General features: G+C 43.0%; 1 pseudogene; it reads left to right on the top strand.

The window, feature by feature from the left end:
- The window catches only part of LOC114620954, a 17590-nt pseudogene extending 12363 nt beyond the window's left edge, over window positions 1-5227 (top strand).
- Window positions 5228-5936: the final 709 nt, after the last annotated feature.

Raw genomic sequence — 5936 nt, 5'->3', positions numbered from 1 at the left:
GGAAGGAAGGAAGGAAGGAAGGAAGGAAGGAAGGAAGGAAGGAAGGACAGATTTCTTTAGGAACTGGCAGAATCTTTCGTGTTTATGACCATTCTGGTACAGGAAGCAGGAAACAGCAAATAAACCACTATAGCTAACAACTTGTAGAATATATCAAAAGGTTGTAAAAGTTCCCATCTATATTCGCTGTTGAAAATTCAGATCTTAAGTGACTGAAGAACACATTTCTATGCAAATGCTGAGAATAGGCCATAGAAGTCCTTCCAAAGAAGCAAATCTCCTGGAGGTCAGACGAGGGCACAGGACTACTGTGCCCTCAGCTTGATGGTACAGTCAATTTCCAAAGTGAGAAGAATCTGAGGACTCTACATAGAGTCATAAACAGTTGCCATCATAGACTATGAGTAGGATAATTTAAAAAAAAATTTCCATCTTCCAAAGGTAGTAAGGAACATATTCAGCTATGATGTATATGGATACCTGGTTCCAGGAATAACAAAACAAAGCAAAAACCTTCTGTGGAAGAGTTTTCTTTTAACAAGATTTATTTCTGTCTGGGTGTGATGCGCTTTTTCACATCTATCTTGTAAGAGGAAGAGTATTTGAAATTCACACAGCTTACAACTAGGTTAGACTAATGTCATTTACAGTATCTACGTGGCAGATTTCTGAACCCTGCTCAGAGCACAGGGACATGAGCACAGCGGCTATACATGCAGAGGGGACGAACCCACTGCTCTGTCTGCGTGGGTTGAACGTACTACTGAGAAACAAGAGGGAAGCATTTGCATTCTCAGACCTTTAAAGAGCACCTGATTTATCTATCTCTTTTTCATTATGGCAGCTTAAGGTAAAAGAATATCTTCAGAGACTGCTTGCTCCCTAGAGGCAATGTTTGATAACCCTACAATTACTAACCTAAGAGTGATCATTTCAACGGGTAGTTTAAAATTTTAACCCCCATAAAAGTCATCCATAGAGCTCATTTAAAAGTGCAAATTCTTGGGTCTCACACCAGGAGGATTCCAATTGAGCAGTAGGTTTGGGGTGAACCTGAAGTTAATGTGGTCAAGCTTATCACTGTTCTAGGCACAAAAGATGCACTTTTAAATAAGATACAGCCTCTACCCTACAGAGCTGACACTTCAGACAAGGGGACACATAGTAAATAAACATTGTTTCATGTAAAGGAGTGCTGTAATTGAAAAAGAAGCATTGTTAAAATCTGAGGATGTAAGTCTATGGTAAACAAAGCATTTGACTACCATATATAAGCCTTGAGTTCAATCTCCAGCATTTAAAAAAAGGGAAAGAAAAAAGGAAGGAAGGGTAAAATGAAGGAAGGAAGGAAGGAAGGAAGGAAGGAAGGAAGGAAGGAAGGAAGGAAGGAAGGACATAGACAGAAAGCAAACAAGTAATAAATAAGTAGAAAGATTGATTATGAATAAACAGAGATAATGCTGTGATATACTGTATTACTTATTTCAGGCAGAAGACTCTTCATTGTTTATTCAAAATGTAGCATTCCTACAGGGAAAAAACATTATATCCTAGTATAAAATGGAAAATAAAATCCCTAGATAGAAAATTATTAAATTATGCCAATTATCCTATGCAACAACTTGTACAATATTGTACAGAGATCCTCCCTCATATATTCATTTTACAAATATTTATTGAGCACCTACTATATTCCACTGATCCAAGATCTGGACCTTCTTCTAATTTGGAGAATCTGTCTACCACAAGCTAAAGGAATAAATACAGTGTTGAGCTGTATACTATGGAGAAAGTTAGGCAGGGAGGGACTGCTGTCCAAATCTGGGTCAAGAAATGATGATATATAAATGGAATTCAGTGTGGAAATATCTATTAGAAATAAAAGCAAAGAAGTTTTATGCCAAGGACAGAATTGGGGAAAACCAGGGTCATGGGAGCAGTAGAGATGGTTTTAAGTAGAGAGAAGGAAGTCATTCATGAAAGTCTCTCAGCTTCCTCGCTCCAGTAAAGAATCCTGTCCTCAGAGCTGATAGGAAACTAGGAAGAGTTCTACGTGGAAGAAAAACGTTGATTGAGTATTGTGGAGAAGCTGATGGAAAATCAACAGGAAAGAAATTAAGAAGTCAATACAGAGCCGAATCGTTAGCTAGCTGATCCACTTGTATGGTACACTCCACATCCACCAGAGCACTCCCTTGTTGGCTCTATGTCTGCTCTGGTCACATCTGGGCTTGAATACTGTGCCTTTGTGGGGTCTATGCTCATCTGGCATGTAAATTTCCCTTTCAATTCTCCCAATCCAGAAATGTGTGACCAGTCCGAATGTTGGCTGTGAGCATCCACATCTGTATTGGTCAGGATCTGGCAAAGCCTCTCAGGAGACAGCTGTATCAGGCTCGTGTCAGCATGCACTTCTTGGCATCCACAATAGTGTCTGGGTTTGGTGTCTGCATATGGGATAGATCCCCAGGTGGAGTAGTCTCTGGAAGGCCTTTTAAAGTCTCTGCTCCACTCTTTGTCCCTGTAATTTCCTTTAGACAGGAGTAATTCTGGTGGGTGGCCCCATCCCTCAACTGGGGGCCCATGTCTAATCTCTGGATATGGTCTGATAGATTCTCCCTCATGTTTGTGGGGTATATCAGCTAATTTCATCCCTATGGGGTCTTGCTTTCCTGGCATCTGGGATTTGCTTATGGCTACCTCCAGTTCCCCATCTCCCATTGCTACACACCTCTGTTCAATTTCCTGATCCTCTGTACATCTCCTCCATCTCCTCCCACACCTGATTCTGCCCTTCTTTTTCCCCTCTCCCTCTTCTCTTCTTCCCACATTCATCGGACTGAGCACAGGGACACCAATGGAGGAGTTAGGGGAAGAATTGAAGAAGCTAAAGGGGCCTTATCTGGCATCAATGGGAGGGGAGGCCCTTGGTCCTATGAAGACTTGATGCTCCAGTGTAGAGGAATGCTAGGATGGTGAGGTGGGAGTGGGTAGGTGGGAGCATCCTCATAGAAGCGGGGGAGGCGGGGATGGGAGAGGGGGTTTGCAGAGGGGAAACCAAGAAAGGGGATAACATTTGGAACATAAATAAATAAAATATCCAATTAAAAAAGAAATAGCAATATAAATAATAAAATAATATTATAATTATAAAAATAAACAGCAAAAAAAAATGGAAAAAAATGTGCAACCAGATTAAAAAATAAAACTTTTAACTAATAATGTAAGACTTCCACATACCTATATAATACAGAAAATAATTTGATAAATGTACAATGACAAAATTGTAGTAAGGATAGTTTTATCTCCCTAAATATTTTTCATTTATTGTATCATGTAACATCTTTTTTAAAGTTTTTCTTGTTGTTTTCAATAACATTTGGAGACGTTAGGAAATTCCGTTACCACTGAGATACCTCCTTAGCCATTAAAAACCTTTCTTACATATCCGTTTACTATGGAGCATAATGAAAACCATATCACATGTTTATAAAGCGGCAAGCTCTTTAGCCACTGTTTCAGTAAAGAACTAGAAGTGGAGGCTGGAGAGGTGGCTCAGCAGTTATGAGCACTGCCTGCTCTTCCAGAGAACCCCTGTTCAGTCCTCAGCACCCATGTGCTAGATTACAATTCTCTATAATTCCAGGCTCTGGGGATCAAACACCCTCTTATGCTTTCCATAAACATCAAACATGTATGTAGGATACATACATACATACATACATACATACATATATACATACAGGTACTCACATGTACATGTAAAATATAAAAATAAATACATCATTTAAAAAAAATAAAAGAAAGAACTAGAACTTCATCAAGATACTAGAATCTTCAAAAGGTGATCCAGGGAAGGCCTCTAAGAAGAGAGAACACTGGATAAGAAACCGTGAACCAAACTTAAAAATCTGGATTGGTGTGCTTCATGGTAACCATGGTAGCCTCCTACAAAGTGGTGTGAGGTGACAAGAGTGGAGCAAATCGGCGCTCACTCCTGCATCTGGGGTCTGGGCCCGGGTGGTGTCTTGGAACCAAGACAGTCTTCCCAAAACATGCCCAGTGTGCAGCTGGGGTGGTGCCGGAGATGAGCAGAGAAGGGAAGATTGTAGCCTTCCTCATTGCTAGGCAGCCAGGCACCGGGAAGACAGCCGCTGCCGTGGGCATGGCGCAGCCACTAGGACCCGATACACCATCTGTTCACAGCCATCTCACGCAGAAAGATCATTACTCTGGAGATGACCAAGACAGAGTCTCTGACTCAGCCTTCTGCCTGTCCACTGACATCCTTACCAGGAAGGAGACATAAATCATTGAAAGTGAGGTGGTGGAGACCCAGATTGATCGGCCAGCCACAGGCACAGGATCAAAGGTGGGTGAACTGACCCTCAAGACCATCTATCATCTGAGTACCAAGATGATCGAGTCACTTATCAAGCACACGGTCCAGGCAGGGATGTAATCACCATTGGCAAGGCTACCAGAAAGATTTCCAAGCTGGACCACTCTTTCTCGTGCACCCGATACAAAGACACCATGGCTCCCAGACCAAGTTTGTGCAGTGCCCAGACGGGACAGGTAGCTGCAGGTATGCAAGGAGGTGGTGCACATTGTGTCCCTCCATGAGACTGACGTTATCAACTCCGGTACTCACAGCTTCCTAGCCCTCTTCTCAGGAGACACAGGGGAGATCAAGTCAAAAGTCCGAGAAAAAAAACCAATGCCAAGGTGGCTGAGTTGGGGAAGAAAGGCAAAGCAGAGCCCATGCCTGGACTGCTGTTCATCGACGAGCTCCACACGCTGGACACTGAGAGTTTCTTTTCCTCAACCAGACTCTGGAGAGTGATATGATCCCTGTCCTCATCATAGACATCAACTGAGGTTTCACCTAAATGCGACGTGCCAGCTACCAAAGTCCCCGTGGCATACCAATTGACCGATTGCTCATTGTGCCCCCCTAGGTACTGTGCATCTGCTGTGAGGAGGAAGAAGTAGAGATGAGAGAGGATGCCTACACAGTGCTGACCCACACTAGGATGGAGACCTCTCTGCGGTACGCCATACAGCTCATCACAGTGGCCAGCCTGGTGTGCCGGGAAACGAATGGGCACAGTGGCTCTGATGGATGGCATCAAGTGATGAATCCCACTCAGCGTAGTTCGTGAAAGAACATCAGGATGACTTCCTGCTCTTCAAGGAGCTCAGAGGTGAAACAACGGACATCTGAGCTGACACTCCGCCCAACTCTTCCCACCCCGTTTTCTACAAGTTCTGACACTGTGCTTTTGTATAAAACGGTTGAAAACTGGAAAAAAATCCCATAGCATTTTAGACAGAAAAGGTGATCATGTAAAATCGATAAAACAGGAAAAGTCTGTACATGTACCCAGAGGGATAGAGACAAGTGACACTGTGGTCGAAGAGGTCACACAGATGCAGGCACAGATCAGGTCACCATCGTGACAGAATAACTGAAAAACCAACTTACAGGAGGCAAGGAAGGTAAGGTCACGCTAAGACCAGCTTCTATTGACAGCTGTTCCAAGAGTCTAAATTTGCTCTCTCAGATTCTGACTAGTCCACCAGGAAGCAGAGCTAGGACCTGGATTCCATTGTGACCCAGCACCTCCCCCAGCAGCCTGGTTTCTACAATGAGGCCGCAATTCCACAGCCTTTCTAAGCAGTGCATCATTTGGGGACCAACTGTTTGAGCACAGAAGACTATAGGGACATTGTATATTCAAACCATAGCATGTGGAATTTGAATTTTAAGTTCAATGGAAACTATTGAAAGATTTTTGAGTCATGTATTACAGCTGCTGACAGGCTTTCTGAAAGGCTGTTCTAGTTACTATATGGAAGCTGAAAGAGAGGGCAAACCGCAAGCAACAAGTATAGTCAGGAGGATATCTCAGTGGTCTAGGCAGGAGATGGCT

This window comes from Grammomys surdaster, unplaced genomic scaffold (assembly GCF_004785775.1).
Source record: "Grammomys surdaster isolate TR1022 unplaced genomic scaffold, NIH_TR_1.0 63, whole genome shotgun sequence".
Taxonomy (NCBI): domain Eukaryota; kingdom Metazoa; phylum Chordata; class Mammalia; order Rodentia; family Muridae; genus Grammomys; species Grammomys surdaster.
Note: the sequence above shows the minus strand (reverse complement) of the source record. Positions and strands in the feature narration are given on the sequence as shown.